We start from the raw sequence: 24,683 nt of genomic DNA, 5'->3' as shown, positions 1-24,683 counted from the left end.
ACAGTGACAACAATGCTAACACGATTATGGCCTTTTCCTTCTGAAATGCACCCAAAAGCAAAACATAACACGTCTGAAGAATTTTGCCAATAGCAATTCTTAATTTGCTGCGTTTAAAATGCTTGAGCTTCAGAATTGCTGGGGAGATTAGAATGGCCATATTGATTAACACAAATAAAAAAGATTCTTCGATAAAACTAATTATAATGCAATCTAAGGAATGAGTCCAGGCAACGGCAACAGTCTGTACATTTCTGACAATGGGCTTTCCTTTTAGCCATCAAATCGCTGCGTTAGCATATCTGTCCCAAAGCTTCAAAAGTGCAACAACAAGCCTGAATAGATGCCTTCCAACACATGAGAGCATGACTTAGACTACAAATATAGTGTGACGCAGCTTGTCATACCTTAAGCCACAGCTATACACAGCACTCGATTATTTTTATTGCAGGGAAAATGTACATGAAATGCAGTTTTCAGCTGTGGTGGATTTAGAAATTATAGGGAATGTAAGCACTGGAGGAGAAGATTTATTTTCTAGCAGGCCTGGAACATGCCTGCTCCCCCAGGTAATTTCAAGCATTGCCAGTTGAATTAGTTCATTTGTATCATTTTGGAGCCTATTGTAATTTGGCCTTCCAAGCCAAAGATATTGTTTTTCCTGGAAGTGTCACAGATATTTAAAATATGGAAGTAAGAGCGGTTTCAGAAGCTATAAAGGGTCCAGTTTCTTCTCTGATGACTCTAATCCCAGATGTGTGGGTGGTTGTCGGGGGTGGGGGGTGGTGCGGGTAAGGGCAGTTCTACTTCAGTTGCCGTTCCTTTGGTAGACTGCAATGTTACAGAGCCGTTGTACAAGACTAATATGCAACCAATGGACCCAGCTGCAGCCAAGGCTCATCAGAATCTCCCAATGACCGTATCCACACTTGATGCTCAGAAATCATAAGAACATAAGAAATAGGAGCAGAGGTAGCCCATACAATCCCTCAAGTTTATTCCGCTTGGCTGATCATTGACCTCAACTCCACTTTCCCGCCTGATCCCCATATTCGTTGGTTCCCTTAAGAGTCAAAATATCTATTGATCTCAACCTTGAATATAATCAACAACTGAGCATCCACAGCCCTCGCTGTTTTAAAAATAGATTCCATAAGATCCAGCTTCCCAGGCTCATCAGGTGAGTGGGACCCAAGCTAATCCTCTGGAGAGCAGGCTTCTGCTCCTTCACTGCTACCACTCACTTAACATTACATATTTCATCTAGTTCATTCCCCTCTATTTCACTGTTTAACTCAGATGAGCTGGTGCTTGGTAGGAATGAAGAGTGCAAGGGGCTGCATTTGCTGTGTGTTGCACATCCAGAAACTGAGGAAGACCCAGCCACTTATAATTTTCAGTAGAAGTGACATGCTTAAAGCTTTCAATGTATACATTGCTGGTAAGTTAGTCATTGAGACAACAGAAGGAAATGCAGCAGAAAGATATGACGAGTTGTGAGATAGTGGCACTCCTCCTACTTTATGTCCACCTTTTCAACGATTTATAGCTTCCTCATACCAGATTGGAAATCGAACGTTAGAATGTCCTCCTCCAATTTACATTCTATATGTGTTGTGAAAAAGTAGTAAAAGAAGTGGGAAGTTCTAAGCTTCAAGATTATATACAATAATTGCCAACTGTTGGCATACAGCCTTTGGATGTTGTGGTATGTAAATACAACATGTAGCTACATTCAATGGAAGGATTCTTTTGGGCTGAAGCCAGACAAGAGACTAGTAATCCAGAGGCTCAGGCTAATACTCTGGGGACATGGGTTTGAATCCCACCATGGCAGAAGGTGAAAAGTGAATTCAATTCATAAAAACCTGGAATTAAAAGCTAGTTGAATGGTGACCATGAAACCATTGTTGATTGTGAAAATCCATCTGGTTCACTAATGTCCTTTTGGGAAGGAAATCTGCCATCCTTACCTGGTCTGGCCTACATGTGACTTCAGACCCACAGCAATGTGGTTGACTCTTAAATGCCCTCTCAAATGGCCCAGCAAGCCACTCAGTTGTATCAAACCACTACGAAGTCTAAGAAAAGGACCTACACCCCAAGGACTGCAGCGGTTCAAGAAGACAGCTCATTGCAAGGGCAATTAGGGATGGGCAGTAAATGCTGGCCTAGCCAGCAACACCCACATCCCATGAGCGAATTAAAACAAAATAAGGACTGGAATGTTCCCAGACTTGAGAGGTCATCGTTATCAGGAAATATTGAACAGGTTGGGGCTCATTTCTCTAGGAAGGCAAGACTAAGGGGTATCCTGATAGAGGTCTTCAAGATTATGAAACGGTTTGATAGGGTAAATGTAGAGAAGATGTTTACACTTTCAGTTAAGAACAGAACTGGAGACCATAGATATAAGATAGTCACTTATAAATCCAAGAGTGAATTCAGGAGAAAGTTCTTTACCCAGAGTACAGTTAGAATGCGGAGGTCACTACCACAGGGAAAGCTATCACATTCAAGGAGAAGCTGGATTAGGACATGAGAGAGAAAGGAACAGAAGGATATGTTGATCAGGTTAGATGAAGAGGAGTCGGAAGAGGCTTGTGTGGAGCATGAACACGGGCATGAATCTATTGGACCGAATGGCCGCACTGTAAATATATTGTAGCAAATGAACACTTTCAATCGGAGTCTGGGAGCGCAAAGTGCATGTTGTGCCACAATGGGCATTTATGGTAAGAGTGAAAATGACTTTAGGATCATGTAAGGAGGAGGTAATTATAACTGGAAGTTGGTGGTGCACTCTCCTGCTTTGGCTAATCTGGTACGTTCATGAAACTTCTATACTCCCAGGTGTGTGGGATGTTGTTTAGGACAGTCAAAATAGAGGGCACCTCCTCCCATTCTCCCTGGGCTGCTCCTCAAAGTCTGTGGAATTCACCAACAAAAAAGGGCTCCTTCACCTGTCTCACATCCTCCGAGAACTTTGGTGTCCCTGTCTAAGTAGTGGGGCACTGTCTGTCTCCTGACTCTTTACAGATAGGCCTTTTTATTAAAATAAGCTTTCTGGGTTTAAACTGGCCAAACCATGATTTCTTCATTCTTAGAATGGTGCAGGTTAAATCCTGCATTGGCATATGATTTCTGACCAATCAATAGACAATCTCTCAGTTACAAGCTTTTTCTTGTAAACACACTAATATTATTCAAATGACACTGAGCCCAGAAATGGGCAAAGGGTCAGAACACTGCCCATCAGGGGGGTGTTATTCCTGCATTAATTTGGGCCTACCCCAGTTGGAAAATCCAGGCTAATTTCTCCTCTATCTGATTACATAAAATATACAGCACAGAAACGGCCATTTGTCCCAACCAGTCTGTATTGGCATTAATGCTTCACTCAAGCCTCCTCCCATCCTTCCTCATCTGACTCTATCAGTATAAACCCCTCTATTCCCTTCTCCCTCATATGCTTATCTGGCTTCTCCTTAAATCAATCCATACGATTCATCTCAACTACTCCCTCTGGTAGCAAGTTCCACATTCTCCCCACTGTCTGTGTAAAGAAGTTTCATCTGAATTCCAGATTTGATTTCTTGCTGACTGTCTTATATTGACAGCCTCAAGTTTTGCTTATTCTCCACAAATTGAAACACTCTTCTTGTGTTTACTCAATCAAAACCTTTCATAATTTTAAAGACTTCTATTCGGCCACCCCTCAGCCATCTCTTTTCAAGAGAAAAGAGACTGAGAGTGTTCATTCTTTCCTAATAAGTATAGTCTCACAGTTCTGGTATTATTCTTGAAAATCAATTTTACACTCCCTCCATTTCTCCTTCTATATTCGTTCTATACTATAGGGATGAGAATGATGGACGGTACTCCAAGTATGATCTAACCAAGGTTCCAAACAAGTTTATCATAACTTCTCTACTTTTCAATTCTGTCCCTCTAGAAATAAACCCGAGTGCTTGTTTGGCTTTTGTTATGGCTCGATTAACCTGCACCGCAACGTTTAGTGATTTATGTATTTGTAGCCGCCCCACCCCTCCCCAGATCCCTTTACTCTTCTACCCCATTTGGATTCTGACTTGCCAAGTAATAATTGTTCTTACCAAAGTGTAATACCTCACACTTATCTATGTTCAAGTTCATTTGCCAATTATATGCCCGTTCTGAAAGTTTATTAATGTCTTCTTTAATTTGTTGCAGTCCTCCTCAGTGTTGACTTTGGCGTGGTCCAAAAAATTAGATATGGTGTTTTTGATTCCAAAGTTTAAATTGTTAATATAAATTGTGAACAACAATGGTCCCAGTTGATGCTTGTGGGATCCTACTTCCTATCTTCTGTCACTCCAAACAGCAACCTTTTACCTCTGCTCTCTGCTTTCTGTTTTGCAGACTGCTAACTTTCCATTCTGCTACTTGTCCCCTGACTCTGCGTGCACTGACCTATTATGAGAATTTTGTGAATTTCAATATTGCCAACACCTCTGTATGTTCTTGTGAAACCTGGTGCAGACAAGATTTACAGATTCTCTTTATATATAAGCACAAGGAAAAGCAATAATGCTGGAAGAAACTATAACATAAATCACAACAGTATAAGTTTGACACTATATTGTGATAGCTACTGTTTGGTACCTTTTCTGCATTGTAACAAATTGTGTTTTATGGAGTGTTGTTCTCTGTAGCTGCAAAAGTATAAATAGTGGCTGTAATAAAAACTGGTCAGTTACTTCCCCAGTTACAGAATGTTCCAGTTAATTATAGCCCTGAGTTCTGTTATGCATGTGTCCTATTAAGTAACCCATTAATGTAATTGTTTATGAAACATGGTTTCTCCTGTGCTCTATTAAAATTATTCACTTGGCTTTGTACCACATGTGTAGACTGGAAAACAGTGGTTTATCTTCCTGTTGGAACTACTTTCTAATATTCATGCACCAACAGTCAGGCCCTTCCCTAGTTCTGGACTTTTGAAGCACGTAGCAAGTTTCGGGAGACGATAATACATGATTATTTCTTGCTACTATAAAGAAATATAAATTCATACTCCATATTCCAGATCTTCATTTCAATATTCAATAATTCTGCATACTTAAGACTTTCCAGTTGAACCAGCTAGGTCTCATACATCCCAAACTCTGCCCTCCCCACCCACCCAAGATGCAATGAAGTGCATAAGACCACCTTTGCAAAAGTAATTTTTCTTAAAGCCTTCTCTTTCCAGCCGGTACCAGGAGGATCCTGAAAAAGCAAGTGCACTAAACATGGGAAGAGATTGCTGAAACTGTCGGCTCAAGGAACATTACCACCAGGAACACGGCAAGACAGAGCACAACAGGGAAAGCAATACGAGGGCCAACAAACCTCACGGTGCTATCGAAGCTGAAGCAGTAGTTGCTGGAGATCAGTCTCCCTCCAGAGCCAAATGTAAGTGTATTTAGAGACTGGGGGCATTAGGAAGATGGTCTGTATTACTTGTACCCGTTCATGACCTACTGAAATGGCACACTTGCATAGCTTGACTACATTATGCTGTCTGTTATCTGCTATTGTTCAGCTTCTCTGTGCCATTCCAATCCTTGCCTCTTTTCTCTAGATCCTTGTCAACACCCCCAAAGAAAATATCTTAGGGGAAGAGATTCCTTCTGAGTAGGCACCGTCATGTGCTTCATCAACTCAACCACCAGCAGAGGATCTGACACCCTGGCGGGCTTACAGAGATACTGAGCTCTGCTGAGGAGGCGGTAAACGCAGATTTCAGTTTTGCAGCAAAGAGAAGAAAGCTGCTCACTTTATACCAGCAATTATAGCTAGTATTGGAATGCATGACGAGAAGTTTCACCACCACGACTGGAAATGGGGAGCAGTCCAGCCTGTGTGTTGTCATCTCACGGGGCATCAACACTCTGCTCTTTGCCATTGCTTGGAATTAAAATCATCACCTTTATTACATTTGCAACTTCGGTCTCAAGACCCTTCTCATTACAGCTTCTTGTCTACATTATCCGAAAATCTTTGACATAGAGATTGAATACTAAAGAATGTTGAAACTAGTTAAGGGAGTGGGGAACAGGCAACAAGCATTGTTAATGCTGTGGGGCTTTTTCAGACAAGGAGATTGAGGTCATCACTGAACGCACAACTCTATCCATTGCTCCCTAACCTGTCGGGCTGCAACACGTTATGCTGTCCTTCCTTCGCGCATTTGTCTCTGACCTTCATCCATCCTTCCTTTTCTTATGGTGCCTCTATTTGCTTTGCCTCCTTCAACTCACATCCTCTTTGGATTTCCAGGTTGTACAGAATGCAACAAACTACAAATCATGTGGCTGATTTTGTCTGTTCCATAGCGGGCCTGCAGAATGATCAAGACAACTGAATCCTTGCTTCAAAATGCCACTGATACACTATTTGATGTTCCTGGTGGTCGCCAGCTTTTGCTCAAGCATGATGGGATTGTGGAGGAGTGTCATCAGCCATGTGTGGAGGGGGTATCCCTTGCCCTCTAGCAGCCATCCTCAGGTATTCTTAGATGGGTGAAAAAGTGGGGGCATGGATGTGTGTTGCAGTTGTTTGTGGAAGCTGCTGGTAAAACCAGTGCAGACTTGCATTATCTTTCAGTGGGGATCACACATCAGTTGAAAATTGATGAAGTGGATGCCCTTAATGAGGGTAGGTAATGAGGGGAAAAGAGTCAGAAAGCAAACTGGAAGCTCAGAACATGGAAATACACTATTCACAATGGCACATGGATCCTAATGACCTAAGTGCCTTCAAATGAATGACCCTTTAGATGCAGTTTGCAATCATGCCAGTCAGTTTGTGAAGCTAATAGTGTTAACTTACTCTCAGCGGACCTACTGCAGGGTGGAACCTCTGACCTGCTAAAATCACATTGGGGTCCAAATGACCTGATCAGAATTCATTCATGAACTCTTTCCAGTTGGTGCATTTGCAACCTGAGTTGGTTTCACAGTAAAAATGGTGGGTGGCAGACTTCAGCCTGAACTGGGATGGCACTTCAATGTTTTCAATTGCAACAACTAAACCACCAAAACACTCTGTTTCCACCAGGCAGTTTGAGTTAAAATCAAGGCTTTGGATATTGTAGTGATATGAATGGGCAATAAATGCAACATTGCTGGCATTGTCCATATACTGGGAGCAAATTAAAAAGACTAAACAGAACTCAGTGGGCTGAATTGTATTAGAGCACCGCGCCTCGCGATATTACCCGCAGGGGCTCCTTTAAATGGAGGGGGCGGAGTGGCTGCCCCCGATGATGTAGTGCGGGCGGCCGCCGCATCCCCGGCAACGGCATCCAGTGCCACCAGGCAAATGGCGGTGCCATTTTTAAAGAGGAATTCATTTACACTTCATTTTAAAATTTTATTGAAACCTGGAGACCCTTTCAACCCACCTCCCCAATGTCTTTTTTAGGGCCACCGACCCTGAATAAACCTTATTGGCATCACAGACCTTCCCCACCACCCCCCCGCCAACTTCGTAACGTTTGCCCTTCAACCCCTTCCCACCACCCCCACAGCCAATAAAAAGTGTTTTCCCCGCTCCCCTACCCCCTGCCACCCTGAAATTTTCAATACTCACCCCTCCCCACCAGTGTCTCGCCTCGGAACTCCGTACGGAATTCGGATGGTGCACCAGCTGCAGCTGGCGGCCGCTGACACCAGATCAGTTAATCTGCATTTCATTTAAATGAATTTTAACATTGAAATGAAGGCCCTGCCGCTCGGCAGCAGGGGGGCCGCACCGAGGCCTAGCCGCCGCCGGCAATATGCGGTGGGGCCTTCTCGGCATCGTGGGTCAAGGCGGGCCTCTCCTGCAAGTATTTTACGGGCTTCCCCGTCATGACCCCAGACATCAAGGGGCTGGTAAAATTCAGCTCAGTATTTTTTTTCAGACATCCTTTGTAATAAATCCTTTTCTCCCCAATCCCATGTCCTCTAACTTTAACATTAAAACTTCACTAAAGAGCATGACTGGAAAACTGCAGAAAAGATCAGAGACTCAATTTTCTTCTAGGTGTTACTTTACTGCCGTATTAACCATACTAACCTTCTCAAAAAGAGGTAAAATAAATGTCAATAGGCACAAGTCTATGCTAAGAATCTGGAATAAATGGTACAATTGACTGGTGTAGTTGCTTGGTTTATCTGTGATTGTGCTGTTAAACCATGTAGGGAATTCCTTTTAGAAAAGGAAGCCTGTAATTTCAATAGCAGTAATGAACTTTATCATTTATTTTCAACATTATACACAAGGAACCAGTTTAACATACAGTCTGAACCCAGACAGATCCCATGTGACGTGGACCACAACACACAGAAAGATTTGTTTATTATTCTTCATAAATGTCGAGTAACAGCTGTAAATTAAGAGCAAAATACATGCCTCACTAGTTTTTATTCTCAAATAGTCATCGATGGCTAACCTAAAACTGTGATTTACATCTTAATAATAACTTGCAAAGATGATTTATTTCTCACACTGTCAATCTACACTGTTTTTCCACAGACACCAACAGAATCAAATTTAAAGTAATAAATGGCACTCATTGTTTTACTGTGAAGTAAGGGAGCATCTGAGAAAAACTAAGCAAAAAAGTTCTTATTGGCACCTGATAATTTCATTATATTTATAATTTTATTCACATCAAAGTGAAATACATTACAAAATGCAAACAACCACATAATTTCACAATACCCTGGGCATATTACTGTCATCTCAAAATAATTTATGGTTTAAAAACAGCAACCCTAGCAATGTAAAATAGATTCAACTGCATCAGAAAAGATAAAGCACAGGTTAATGTGTCTGGTTTAGAGCTTTCATCTGAATTCCAGCATGTATGGTAATTTCTCTCTACAGTTTATGATTTTCTAATTTGCACTAAATTCTTGTCATCTCTCATGAAGAAATATGTTTATATCAATCATTGAGCACTGGATAATGCTAAATCCATACAATACTGCTGGGCAGGAGTTTCCCTGCGAGTTTCAGGACCCTGCCCTCAGGCTCAAATGGGGTCAGACGCCTGCAGTGTGTGGGGAACAGTCACTCATCTGTGATTTTCCCTGAATTAGCCAATTAGTGGCCAGAAGGCAGGCTCACCTTCCAATGAAGGATGATTGGTGGGCTCTGGAAACTGGAGGGTTAATAGGAGGCCCTCCAGCTTGAAAGCAGCAGCAGGATCCCATGGTCCAAGATGGAGGCCCCCTCTCTCCAAATCTTTTAATTTCAAATCAAAAATGGCTTCATAAGCTAGGCCAGCGTTCTGGTGGGGGGACCCCTCCACAGGGCGGTCTGGGGCTGTAGCTGAAGCCAGGCAGGCAGGGAGGGCCTCTAAGCCTTCCTGGAATGCTGCCCCGCCCCCCAGTCTACCTTGGGAGGCCGCCTCCAAGCAACTACACAGTTCCCAGACGCCTCTGGGACCTTGGAGGCCGACAGGAAAATTCCAGTTGGCCTCCAACAATAAGCCTTAATAGGCCCTTAACTAGTTGAATTGGCTATCCACCGCTTGTGGACAGATAGGCCTGCGGCACCTTCTGCCGCCCTCCCCCAACCCACCAAAATCCTGCCTCCAGGAAAACGGCCCGGGGTCAGGATGGAACCGCGGATCTGGCACATCGGCTGACAGCATGAAATTTTGCCTCCGCCCACCTCCGTGCTGTCCTCCACAGTTCTGTGCCCTGCACTTTAAGAAGGGCATCAAAGCTATGGAGAGGATATAGAAGAGATTTACGAGAGATGAGAATCTTTGGTTATGAGGACAGACTAGAGAAATTGGAACCCTTTCATAATGAGAGGTTATGAGAAGCTCTAATCGAGCAAATTGAGGTATTTTGATAAAATAAATACAGAAAGTCAGTACCCAATGGTCAGTGAGCGGATAACTAAAAATGGTATGAGCTATGTCCCCTCGTTTGCAAAGGGCATTTGATTCTTCTGATCTACTCTATCTAGGCCCCCCATAATTTTGTGCACCTTAATTAAACCTCCCCTCAGCCTCCTGTGTTCCGAAGAAAACAACCTCAGCCCAAACAATCTTTCCCCATAACTGACATAATCTCCCTGCACCTATTTTAGTGAAGGAATAACTGTTGCCTTAAGTCCACATGCTCTATGCCAGGCACAATCCTTGTACTGTCCAGTGGGAAAGGCTTCCATCCTGTCTTACTCACTTCCTTCTTCCCTATTAGTTAGACAATTACACGCAAGACTGTTGTGTGTTATTGTAGTTGTAGCGTAGCTAGGGCATTATTGATAAAGTCTTAAAGTCTGGATAAGGTCAACTAATAACTATTATTTACTCATCACAGGCTGAATTTTATTCAGGCGCTGCGCGGTGGCGCCCTATAAATTCAGCGGGGAGCCTGCATTTAGCAGCCGCCACAGGGCCCCCGCGATATTTCGCACGGGGGCCCATTCGCATCACTGCGCCTCCCGCCCCCTCCCCCCATGTTATGTGAGGAGAGGCGGGACATTCGGCACAGTGAGAGTCATTTTGACAGCTGTGTAGCAGGTGCTGGGCCCTATTTAAAGCACTCCAGCACCTGATTCCTGACAGCTGTCAAAGAAATACTTACCTGACTGCTGAAGAGTGGGGCTGCTGTCAATCTGGCAGCAAAGCAGAAAGTGCTGGAGAAGCTCAGGTCAGGCAGCATCTGTGGCGACAGAAGCAGAGTTAACTTGACCAAGTTCACAGACGTGAAAGTTAACTCTGCTTCTCTCTCCACAGATGCTGCCTGACCTGCTGAGTGACCCCAGCACTTTCTGCTTTGTTGCCACATGCTTACCCTGCTGTGTCCCAGTGTCCTGTGAAGTTGCAATCCTCCTCTTCCACTCGAGTGTAACATTCTTTCTTGTGGGCGTGCCGCACCTGGATGAATAATCTTAATTTTGCACATTCCAGGACGTGAGACTTACATGTACCATAAAAGGCAAATACACAATAGAAATAAAACCATAATTGAAGAATAATTACCTACTATGAGCATCTAATCATCTGACTGTGAAAAGCCACAGATTAATATGCATTTGGAATCTGTATTCATTTCTCTGCTAACTGTTATGTGAAAATACATGTAACTGCAATTAAACGATCTTTGTCAAGCAGAAATATTACACCAATAATTATGATCAGCTGCTACAGAAACAAAGTGTTCGTGAACATGTGTAATGTGTAGTAGTTGAAAAGCCATGACAGCAGCACAGATGTCCTCACTAGTCCTGCATTGGTTTTCAAACCTTGCAGCCAGGAGTTAGAGCTGTTACGCGGTGGAGTCACCTTTGCATTTAAAGGACCACACCAAAAGCTGAGGATGGCAGAGGGGTGCTCTAGGGTGACCCCACAGTTCAGCGAAGCCTCCCTGCTCACTCTCCTCCAGGCTGCGCAGGCAAGGTAGGAGGTCCTTTTCACCAGCGACGGTAAGAAGAGGGCCTCCCACCTGAACAAGGTAGTCTGACTGGAGATGGCACAGGAGGCGAGTAGCCATGTGGCCATCCGCCATCAAAGGGTCCAATGCGGGAAGGGGATGAATGAGCACTCCTCCAGCCAGCTGGGGCCTGCTGGGCCTCATGTGCACAGGGTATAAACGCCAAAATCATCCACAGCCAAAGGGCAATCAGATCAGCAGCCTTCCTCCAGTCAGGCTGCTAGCACAGAGGTTGCACCAAGAAGGGGCACTCGCAAGGGTTTACAGAGGACACACTGACACAAATGGGAATGCACGGGTGTCACAGCAATGTAAATACGTCTTTCACTGAATGTTCCCCACCAACATGTGTGTCCTTTTCTCTGTGTGAATGATGTGTGCCAGCCTGTAGAGCCAATGTCACATCCCTTTGCATTGTTGGCCCTTCAGGAGAGCCAACATATGCAATAGCACATTGCCATGCCACCATTACTCATGAGCATCTCCACAGATGCAGTGACATGGCACTGACTCAGTCAGCTGCTGCCTCTAATGGTTTACACAGAGATGCTACAGATGTGGACTGGTGCACAGCAGGTGAGTGAGGGTGATGTGTGGCTTGCAGAGCTCATGTCGGTTCCTATGGAGCAGACGGCCTTTGTCTGAGAAGCCACTGCCATACATCCCTAGCTGACTGCTAGCCCTGCGTGCAGAGCCTGGGTGCCATCTGCCCTCCCATGCATCTTTCATGTTGTAGGTCCTCAGCATCCTCGTAGTCCGAGGAAGAATCCTGTTGACGTCTCTCCTCATCATGCCAGGCCTAGCCCTTATTGGGTGCATAGTTGTGCAGAGCAGCAAAGAAAGGAGCTGGCCTTTTCGGCCCATAGTACAGGGCATCACCCTATCCATACAGGCATTGGAAGCACTCTTTCAGCATGCCAATCTCCTGCTCAATGGTGGCTCTTGTAGCTCAGTAGTTGGCATTGTATCTGTCTTCTGCAGCAGTGGTGGAGTCTCTCACCGGTGTCGGGAACCATGTCTGCAAAGGATAGCCCTTATCTCAAAGAAGCCACCCCTCCATCTGAGTCAGTTCAGTGAACAGCGGTGGCAGCTGGGACTGGCACAAGACCCAGGTGTCATAGCAGCTGCCTGAGAAGCGGTCACACATTCGCTGCAAGTATCTGCAGTGTTCACATATCAGCTTCACCTAGATTGAGATGGCTCCTTTAATGGTGATGTCTGCAGGTGGTAGCCTGGCAGTAGGCCTGCTGGCCACATGAGTGCAGTCTATGAACATTACAACCTATGGTCCTCCGGCAATGGTGCCAGAACCAATGGCCCTCTGGGCCTGGCTGTGAGAGTCCGTCCTGAAGCGGACATACTCACTGGCCCTCCAGCGCAGGGCATCAATGACCTCCCTGATGAGGCGATGCACTGCTGACTGTGTGACCCCACAAAGGTCTCCGGTGGGCCCCTTAAAAGCTGCACAGACGTCAAGCCTGACAACCGCTGCCACTATGAGGACCAAAGGCATAGGATGCCCACCGAAGCCCAGGGGCTGCAGGCCATCTTTGAGCAGGGCACAGAGACGTGTCACCACCTCTACATGCGCAATCGCCTCTGACACTGGTGCTCTGACATCCGATGACATGTCATGTGGGGCCTTTAGATGCACGACAAACGTAATGGCGAGCTTCCCTTGGGGGCTGCTGCTCACGACCAGGGGCCTCTACGTGGATTGCACCTGCCTGTTGATTTTGCCTCTGGTGCATATGATCCTCACGTGCAGAGGATCACACAGTGTAGGATGAACCAGACCTATTTCCATGTGATAAATAAAGTTGAACCCTTCATGTATTCAAAGGTTCCTAACAGGGCAGGGTTTGGTGTTGACGGGTACATCTGCTTTCATGGATCAACTATGTGGCTTGCCATGGCATTGCCCATCTTGGTCAACACTCATAGTGGCACAGCATGACCACATCGAGATCCTACCAGCTGAATCGATTGCCTCCACCATCCATATCACCTTAATGCTCCTACCCTTTCTGGCACCCTCCCCACACACAGGATAACTAGAGTGCCCTTGCTCCTTCACAAACACAAACAACTGCAGAGCGTACACTGTTTACAGAGGGAAGGTACACAGTACCTCCCTTCATGCCTGCAGCACTTTCCCTCCAGTAATCCCAGTTCACCTCCCTCCTCCCTTTAAGAATGCAGAGCTGTGACCCCTGTAATCCTCCCTCCTCCCTTCCAGTATACAGAGTGAGACCCCTGTGATTCCCCCCTCCTTCCTCCCTTCCAGTATGCAGTGAACCCTGTAATCACCCCCTCCCTTCCAGTATGCAGAGTTAAACCCTCCATGATTCCCCCCTCCCTCCCAGTATGCAGAGTACGACCCCTGTAATTCCCCCCTTCCCTCCTCCCTTTAAGAATGCAGAGTGAGACCTCTGAAAATAGAACTTACCTTCTGTCGCTAAACCTTCTGTCTCTGATGACCCGCTGGCTTTTCTAATCGTGAACAGGAAGGCGCGTGACAGCCGCCCATTCAAGGTAAAATCAGGAAGTGTCCATGGAGAGGCAGCGGGCTTCATAATCTGCAGAGATAAGTACCCTTTAACATATTCTAATTGGGGTGCAGCCGCCATGCAGCTGGGGGTCGCACTGAGGTCCCTCCGCTGTCGTTAATTTGCGGCGGACTCTTCTCGACATCGCGGGTTGAGGCGGGCCTCTCCTCGCAACCCATGGCATCGAGGGGCCGGTAAAATTTATCCCCTATATATGTGCACTCTCCACAAGCCTCTCTGGCTAGCATCCTTCTTGCTGCTACTTTCTTCTTCCAAAGCCCATTACCATGTTACTGTTACATCATCATCACTGTTGTGGGAGGGTTTGTTCTCACTGTCTCCAACATTAACCCTTTCAGGTCCTTATGCTACAAAGACTAGCAAGTACTTTTCAGTCCTGTTGCTGTTATCATAACTTTTCCAATCTTGCCAATTTCTATGGCTGGAATTTAACGATGAGGCAGTGGCCCAGCCCACTGCCTGGAAAGCCAGGGCAGAGCCCCCACCACCAGGCCTGCAAGCCACATTGCTATTTTGCGTGGCTCAGTACTTAATTGGCTGCAGTCGGGGCTTCCGCTTCTCTGACGCAGGCGGTCCCACTTTCAAGAGCTACCAGCCAATTAGAGGGCTGGCAGCTCTTCAGTCCAAGCAGCGCCACTGGGAGCGGTGGCCACAGCTGGGACTGCAGCTGGCCAGGCCCAACAACAATGATGGAGGCCCCAGAATGGAGGAAAGTGTGGGGGCCTCGCCAGGGACAATTGGTTGCCCCGGTGAGGAGGGAGGGGTTGGAGTGTAGGGCAGGGGGGTTCTTTCAGCAGAGGCTGCCTATGCTGCTGGGGGAGCCCTCCGTGGGACACAGGCTGCCTGATTAGGAGGGTTTCCCCTCCCCCCAACCCACAAGGAGGCCGCCATGTATTACTCGGCGGCCTCCTCAGGTGCGAAAGTGCCCGTCTGCCACTGGTAAAATACCAGCAGTGGCAGGAAGAGGCCCTTAAATGGCAATTAAATGGCCACTTAAGGGCCTCAATTGGTCGAAGAGCAGTCGAGCGGCCTATCAAAAATAAAATAAAATAGCAGCAGGGGCAGGTAGGCGACAGGCACGGCACCCCTGCCGCTCACCCTACTTTACGCACCCCCACCCCCTAGCCCGCTCCCAAGAGCAGAAAGTCCCACAGAAAGTAAATCTGACAAATGTTAACCACATTTTCCCAAAACAGGAAAATATGCCCTCTCGCCAATTATGTTTTTAAACTGAGTAACATTGTTTCAGCACACCATGGAGTAAATGTCACAAATTAGCAGTCCGGACACAGAGCCTTGTGAGCGTATGTCAGGAATTCAGGCGCCGAGGACAAGGTACCTCATGTGATTTTCCATTTCTTAAATGACAAATGGAAAATTGAGTCGCGCAAACTGACTTCCTGTCCTGTTATGAGAGGCACTATGTTGGAAGCACTGATTTATAAAATCCACTTCAATATTCAGACTACTAGGAAGAAGTATTTTGCTGCTTGACAAATAAAACATCAGTTTTGTATGTACCTCAGGCACAACATGAAACATGATGCACTGCCCAAAATGCAGGGGACAGAGCTCCAAACAAAATGATCCAACCATTTATCAGAGAAAATATTGCAACACAATGTGTGTTATGAGGTGCTGCTCATTACCATTTGAGGAACTATCAATAGTTGTTCTGGTAAAATCTGGTCAGTTATTTCCTTCAGTTACAGAATGTTCTTGCTAATTATAGCCTCGAGTTCTGACAGCTCAGGTAAACAATTAATGACTCAGACTATAACCGCTCCGATGGCAGTCATGTATTTGTACTTTTGACCACACACTAAAGAGTTCTCAGCGCAGTCAATATTCACCTTCATGGACTTCAGGCACTGAAGGGGCAGGAGCAGTCAAGAAGTAGGTCAAGAGACTGGAGTTAGTATCTTCTGACCTATAATCACAGAAGGTTTGAACACAATTGCACAATAAAGTAACTTTCTGTCCTGCAGTAGAAACATGTTTTTTTCTTTGTGGCGCCATGAATAAATAAAATCCTGTTCAAAATCACGTTTTCACTGATTTAAGTTTTTGATAGTTAAGTATGGCAGCATGACAATTCCCAACAGAATCACTTCGCTTGCTCACAGTTAACATAAGAGTACAGAGCATCTTTGCACAAGAAGGAAAAGCAAGAAGGGAATATCTCTCACAAGATGGAAGATTTTATACTACAACCCTGAAGTTGCATAGTGTAATATGAACATACAAAACTTTAATGTGCTCATCTGAAAATCCTCTACTTTTGCAAGGGCATTAACCAGTTTAAAATAAACAGTTCTACTAAATTAGCAGGCAGTGGAATTTTAATCAAAGTGTTGAATGTAGCACTCCAAGTCATGAGGACATCACAGTACCAGTAACAGGTATAGATGCCGACACATTCCTTTTCCTTTCAACAAAGCAAAGATTATTTTGTTGACTAAAAGTCCCTGTGCAGTTCACAAAATATCCATCTTTATTGCTTGGCACAAGTGTCAAGAAGTTAATGCATCAGTCATTTTTCCCCACCTGATGTTAATATTTTACTGAAGCAAACACTCAAGTGATGAGAGTGAAGGAATATAAATTAGAGGTGACTAAGAAGTCACACCTGTATCACTACATTACACAAAAGTTTACCTTGTTACAAAAGTGTTTCTACAAGTTTTGTTAAGTATATGTTTTTGAAGACTTATGTTTAAATTGTGAAGGTGGATTCATTGGAAGGCTGAAGATTTCATAGAAGCTGGACTTTGCTTTGTTGTTGACAGTTCATTGAAAGGACAATGAGATGTTGTTTAAAAACAGCCTGGTTGGTAGTCATGTGCTTTAAGCAATAAACAACAGATACCTTGGTGACCTGTGGAAGATGTTTACAGAGAAGTGACAGGTCAAGATTTAAAAGGGTCTGGAGGCTCGAGTCTTGAGAGATTCTTTTTGGTTTCGCTTTGGATGGTGTGTTGGGGTGTGAGATGTTTCGACGGCAATTGGAAAAAGCCAGCCAAGAGAGCAGCCACCAGCAGCTTGCCCTTTTCCATCTCTTTGAGAACTTTCTGAGAATCAAGTGTAAGAAATAGAGAAACTGATGCTGCATTTCTCCTGAAAAGCTTGCCAAACTGATCCTCAATCCCACCTGAATAGAACTGCTCTCGAAAGACCCCAGTGTCAGCCATCTACGCGTATTTGGGACACCAGACCAAAAAAGGGACTACTGACATCTTTCTATATCTTCTCTTTTTTCTTCAAGAATTAGCAAGTATTTGGCCAAAGTATTCTTGTTTGTCTTTTTTATTCCAACAGACCTCTGCAGAGAGAATTTCTGTTTTTTTTCTTCTGTGTGTGTGTGTGTGTGTGTGTGTGTGTGTGTGTGTGTGTGTGTGTGTGTGTGAGTTTGTGTATGGGGAATTTAAAAAAGGAACTTTCATATTTCAATCTGTGCGTTAATACTTTGCTCCATTACTGGATAAGTCTTGCTTAATAATAAACTGATAATTTTGTTGTTTATTAAAGAAACCTGGTTGGTGTATTTTATTCTGGGATAAAGAGTAGAGTACATGGTGACTGTGGTGACTGCAACAACTACCGTGGAATCTCCATGCTCAGCATAGTGGGGAAAGTCTTCGCTCGCGTCGCTTTAAACAGGCTCCAGAAGCTGGCGGAGCATGTCTACCCTGAGGCACAGTGTGGCTTTTGAGCAGAGACATCCACCATTGACATGCTGTTCTCCCTTCGCCAGCTACAGGAGAAATGCCGTGAACAACAGATGCCCCTCTACGTTGCTTTCATTGATCTCACCAAAGCCTTTGACCTCGTCAGCAGACGTGGTCTCTTCAGACTGCTAGAAAAGATCGGATGTCCACCAAAGCTACTAAGTATCATCACCTCATTCCATGACAATATGAAAGGCACAATTCAGCATGGCGGTTCCTCATCAGACCCCTTTCCTATCCTGAGTGGCGTGAAACAGGGCTGTGTTCTCGCACCAACACTGTTTGGGATCTTCTTCTCCCTGCTGCTCTCACATGCGTTCAAGTCTTCAGAAGAAGGCATTTTCCTCCACACAAGATCAGGTGGCAGGTTGTTCAACCTTGCCCGTTCAAGAGTGAAGACCAAAGTACGGAAAGTCCTCATCAGGGAACTCCTCTTTGCTGATGATGCTGCATTAACATCTCACACTGAAGAGTGTCTGCAGAGACTCATCAACAGGATTGCGGCTGCCTGCACCGAATTTGGCCTAACCATCAGCCTCAAGAAAACGAACATCATGGGACAGGACGTTAGAAATGCCCCATCCATAAATATCGGCGACCACACTCTGGAAGTGGTTCAAGAGTTCACCTACCTAGGCTCAACTATTTTAGTTTAGTTTAGAGATACAGCACTGAAACAGGCCATTCGGCCCACCGAGTCTGTGCCAACCATCAACCACCCATATATACTAATCCTACACTAATCCCATATTCCTACCACATCCCTACCTGTCCCTATATTTCCCTACCACCTACCTATACTAGGGGCAATTTATAATGGACAATTTACCTACCAACCTGCAAGTCTTTTGGCTTGTGGGAGGAAACCGGAGCACCCGGAGAAAACCCAAGCAGACACAGGGAGAACTTGCAAACTCCACACAGGCAGTACCCAGAATTGAACCCGGGTCGCTGGAGCTGTGAGGCTGTGGTGCTAACCACTGTGCCACCCACCAGTAACCTGTCTCTCGATGCAGAATTCAACAAGCGCATGTGAAAGGCTTCCTCTGCTATATCCAGACTGGCCAAGAGAGTGTGGGAAAATGGCGCACTGACACGGAACACAAAAGTCCGAGTGTATCAGGCCTGTGTCCTCAGTACCTTGCTCTACGGCAGCGAGGCCTGGACATCGTATGTCAGCCAAGAGCGACGTCTCAGTTCATTCCATCTTCGCTGCCTCCGGAGAATCCTTGGCATCAGGTGGCAGGACCGCATCTCCAACACAGAAGTCCTCGAGGCGGCCAACATCCCCAGCATATACACACTACTAAGCCAGCGGCGCCTGAGATGGCTTGGCCATGTGAGCCGCATGGAAGATGGCAGGATCCCCAAGAACACATTGTACAGCGAGTTCGTCACTGGTATCAGACCCACCGGCTGTCCTTGTCTCCGCTTTAAAGACGTCTGCAAACGCGACATGAAGTCCTGTGACATTGATCACAAGTCGTGGGAGTCAGTTGCCAGCGATCGCCAGAGCTGGCGGGCAACCATAAAGGTGGGGCTAAAGCGTGGCGAGTCGAAGAGACTTAGCAGTTGGCAGGAAAAAAGACAGAAACGCAAGGGGAGAGCCAACTGTGTAACAGCCCCGACAACCAATTTTATCTGTAGCACCTGTGCAAGAGTCTGTTACTCTAGAATTGGCCTTTATAGCCACTCCAGGCGCTGCTTCACAAACCACTGACCACCTCCAGGCGCTTACCCATTGTCTCACGAGACAAGGAGGCCGAAGAAGAAGAAGATATGATTTCCTGCGTTGGTAACTGAGTAAACATTTTTTACAAATCTATGTTGTGACCTGTGAAGAAGTGGAATTAGCAAAGATAGTGCACTCCTCCCGCCTCGGTCATAACAACCTTTAATGCAAATTCACTTAATTCAAATTAGCTAATTGCATTTTTTGAACTTATTAAATTCCTATGTTACTGTGTTATTTACAGTCAAGTAATTTGTTCTGACCAAAGCTGGAGAAATGCACTCTTAATTCAGTCCCACTACTCCACAGGTTACAGCATATCAATTAAGTTTCCCACCTACTGAAAAATAGCCAAATTAGACACTCTATTTGTCCCCCAGAATGAAGCACACCAAACCAGGTTTCTTTAAACAACAACATGAAATATTTATTAGAAGAGAAATAAGAAGAATATATGAAAAACTCCTTAGTTCCTTCGCCCTCATGCACACACACACATACATTCAAAAAAATGGTTAACCGGAGAAAAAGGATTTTGGTTTGCAGCTGTTACTTCGGAATAGAAGGAATAATAAAAATAAATCAGTTCGTCACGCTCTGGTCGGAAATCTTCAGTTGGGTAATGTGTCCCAGAGTCGAATAGTCAGATGCCACTCAAAGTCTCCCCAGGTGAGGTTGATGAACAGTCTTTGATGGGTCGGCGTTCAAGACAATTTGACTACAGCAGGTGTTACATAGGTCTTTCAGCAGGGGCGCAGCAACTGGTCTGCTCAGGACTGAGCAGCAGCAACACAGCAGTAGAAGCTTTCTGCACATTCCAGGATTTCCCAAATCACAGGAGGCAACAGGAACCACACTGGATGCAGTAATTCTTCAGAGACAGGAGGCAATAGGAATCAGTCACCTTGCAAATGCAGGATTTCTTTTCAAGTGATCTAAGTCTCCTTTACAGAGAGGCCTTTTTCTCTAGTCTCCAGGCAGGTCAGGTCTAAATTTCAAATGCCTGCTCTTTGTCCAATTCACTGCTTTTTAAAAGTCCAAGGTGAAAGCAAAAAGCCTGCCTGAGCTGATCACGTGACCAGAGTGTCTCCACTGTAATTCAAAGGCCGGAATTTTACGCCCCCTCAAAGAGAGGGAAGGTGGTGGGGGGGGGGCATAAAATGGAGTGGAGGACTCGGGGGGCCCTTCCCGACCCCTCCTGCCTCTGCCGCCACTTTACGCAGGACGGAGGCAGCTAAAAATGGCTCACCTGACCCAGGCCAATCAAGGCCCTTAAGTAGCCAATTTAATGGCCATTTAAGGGCCTCCGCCTGCCGCCACAGGGATTTTACCCTTGGCTGGTCGGGTGAACAGGCCCAAGAAAAGCCGCTTGTTAAAAGCAGGCGGCTCTCTGACGGCCTGGGGGAGGGGCCCTCATGATAGGGTACCTTGTGCCCAACGGAGGGTTGCCCCCGCTGCCCCAACCACCCCCAACACCCAGGACATCCCCCGTCCCCCCAATCAACCATCCTTGCCTCGCCGGGGCCCAACTGATCACCCCCGGCGAGGCAACAAAAACTTACCTGTTTTCCAGGGTCCCCCGACATCTTCCTCAGGAAGCAGAGCTGCAGTCCCAGCAGTCACCACCGCTCCCGGTGGTACTGCTGGGACAGAGAGCTGCCAGCCTTCTGATTGGCCGGCAGCTCTATTAGGCGGGACTTTGTGCCTCAAGCGGGTGGAAGTCCTGCCTCAGAACACTTAAAGGCCTGCGATCCGCAAAATGCAGGTCGGATCCACAGGCCAGGCGGAAGCAGGTTTGCCACCAACTTGTCAGTTGGTGGACGGCTCCCGTCCGCCAAGGGTAAAATCCCGGCTAAAGTGTTGCTTTGAGGAGGTCACACCTCTAGCTGGCTTCCTTGAAACAGTTTGCTTTCCTATTCTTGTATCCAAAGTCAACATCCTAAAAAGCTATTTGCAGGGGTCCAGGTCCAGGTTTCAGTTTACAAAAATAAAAGCTCTTGTAACAAATTGAACAATTCAATTTAGTGCAAAATATGCCTTTGAACGATCTGGGCTATCCACAACCCAAATTGTCAATGCTGACAGCTACATTGTGGTCATCAATACCAGTGTATTGAACACACACGTGCCAGTACAGACACATATTAGCAATACTGAGCACTCCCAACTCCCTCAGATGTTTCATAATGGCATTGTTTCTAAGTGAAAGACATCCATGCTGTGCATTAAAAGGTCTGGCTAGTAACCAGACCCAGGTATTCAGAAACTGCAGGTGTTGCCAGTTAACTGAAAAGTTCTTCCAGTGAGTGACTGGGCCTACAGGCCACAAAAGGTCCCAATTCCAAACCCTGGCCCAGGACGTGCTCGTTTATTTGAGTGAGGACGGTAATAGAAATGGTACATCAACCTCAGTGTACCTGGATTAGGGAGGGGCCAGCATTCCCCAGGAACCCAGTTCACATTCATTCTTCGATGAAATGCAGCCATTCGTAAGTCGACTTAAGTATATGCTGTGAAATCAAACGTACCACCACAAAAGCTACCTATGTCATTGAAAAATTACTGTCAAAGTTGAGAAACTGCAATGCCCACATCCAACCGATAAGTAGCTTCAGTACAGGGAATAATTGTATCAGATAAAAAATTATAATGTACCAATGTCAGACATTGATTAGACAGCTGCACAAATGTACATGCATTCATCCACTGCACTTTCGTTATTACCTTTAATTTAAAACACTCAGTCCAATAAGCAGAGTAGTGTGCTGGAGGTTTTCTGACCATTCGTAATCAGCTATTAATAATTTCATCTCTTGCCCCACGCCCGCTTTACTTGCTTAAAACCTTTTACATTTCTAATATCTGCCATTTCTGATGAAGGGTCACTGACTTGAAACATTAACTCTGCTTCTCTCTCCACAGATGCTGCCAGACCTGCTGAGTATTTCCAGCATTTCTTGTTTGTGTTTCAGATTTCCAGCATCCGCAGTATTTTGCTTTTATTTATTATGTAAGTAATTCCATTTCATTTTGTGCAGTCTGCTCCAATTCAAAGAGGCGTACACACTGTTCAAGCACTTATTAACTTATAAATGTGCACATGTTGCACCAAAGCCATTACTTCATAAAGTACATGATAATTTCACAGGCCTAAAGTAGGATACAATAATCCACACGTATATTACTAGCTTTAACCACTTCCATGCCACTCACCAGCACTTGTAAATTATTGGTGCTGAATACCCACAATTTATACAGTCAACGAGTTCAGGTGAGTTGTCCTGTGAACAGACTCTTCCCTGTATGGACCACAAACTGAATGAGCCTTTTTCTATCCTGCCAGAGTTATTCTGAAATATGTCCATTGCTCTGTCAATATTAGAAACAAATGTGCAGACAAATATGTTCAAACTTTATTGGAAAATGAAAGTACTGCTGTGTAATCTTGTTTCACAAGTACTCAATATGTTGTCATTCAGGCCAGGCCAGTTAAGTTAATTTTGGTCATAAATTTATTTACCTTTTGAAATTAAGATTAGACTATTTGGTCATGCATTTGTGCTTCTGAAAGTGAGCCAAGTTACATTGTACAAAAAAATTCAGCAATTCTATTGAGAAAGTTCGAAATCACTTAACTGTATGAAACAAAGAACGTGAATCTGACATCTATATTTTCGCTGATGTGCAAGGAAAAGAAAATTCTAAAAATACAGGTGCAAATCACCCTGATTTACATATTTATAGACACATGTAAGAATCTCAGAATCACAGTGAGGAATATGAAAAATAGATTCCAATAAAAGGATATCTTAAAAAATATTGGAAAATTTTGAGTTAAAAATAATTGTATATCATTCCTATCACAATCTTTTTCACTTGGACATGAAAACAAAGACTTGAATTTATATAACGTCTTTGGCACAGGACATCCCAAAGCCCTTTACAGTCAATTAAGTACTTTTGAAGTGTAGTCACTCTTGTAACGTAGGAAATGAAATGGAGGTGTTGCAACAATGATCTTTATCTCTGTATAATTGCATCATGAGTTCACAGGTAAATTGAAAATGGATGGTAAAACACATTTTCAAAAAGACACTAACTTTCATTTTTTTGGGTGCTTTATTTTAGGAAAGAAGTGAAGGCCATGGAGAGAGTGAAAAAATATTCTTTATGATGCCAGTTATGAAGGGAGTCCAGACAAACTGGAAATCTTTTTGCAATATAAAGTTAAGCGGGATCTGATAGAGGTATTCAAGGTTTTGATAAGGTAAATAAGGAAGATTAATTTCCACTAGTTGGCAAATCACAAAAAAATGGAGGGGTTAGAATTTTTTTTTTTAAATAGTGAGTTGTTAAGACATGAATTGCCCCCAGCAGGAACAGTGGTGCCAGAAGAATCCACAGTAACATTTAAAAGAGGTGGTTAAAAATTTGAAATTGAAAAAAAATTAAAAGATTATGGAGAAAAGCCAGCAAATGGCTCTAAGTAGATAATTCTTGCAGAAAACTGACACTGGCATGATGGGCAGAATGGCCTCCTTCTGTGTTTAAAATTCTATGATTCTAAAATAAAATAAATATTTAGCAGCTGAACTTCTGCTCTGAATTGAACAAGAGCATGCTCCTATAAGGACCAGTACATACTGTCAGTTACCAGATGTGGGATTTATCTGCCACCAAACACGCCCTTTTTTTATTTGCTGACGGCAAACACAGTCTTTGGCTCAGTGTAAAAGTGGCCCAAGTTCTGGTACACAAGGTACTACATATAAATGCAGATTTCACAATTCAAACCCTGCAAATAAAAAAGTAAAAGCACCTCCCTACAGCGCTGATTTTATCTGGATCATAATAGTTATATATCAACAGGTTCGGTTTTCATTTCTACTGAAGCGAAATGTTATTACAGTACTGCAACACAATTTTAACCCAAGCGGGTTTCGGGTGGGTGGAGGATGAGCAATTTTAACCTCATTTGAATGTCACCAGTCCATTTCCTACCTGGAACATGAATGAAGAGGGTGCAGAATAACTGCCAACAGATGATGATCTTGCAACCCCTGGCCTCCCGCAGGTTTCCAAGTAAGTGGCAGGGAGGATATTCTGGGAGGGTCTAGCTGGTGGCAAGGGGGGACGGAGGGGACTTCAGAGATTGGGATGGCATAACTTGCCTTGTGGGACTCGGAAT

Source organism: Heterodontus francisci, chromosome 26, assembly GCF_036365525.1.
Source record: "Heterodontus francisci isolate sHetFra1 chromosome 26, sHetFra1.hap1, whole genome shotgun sequence".
Lineage (NCBI taxonomy): Eukaryota > Metazoa > Chordata > Chondrichthyes > Heterodontiformes > Heterodontidae > Heterodontus > Heterodontus francisci.
This window is presented reverse-complemented; position numbering follows the sequence as displayed.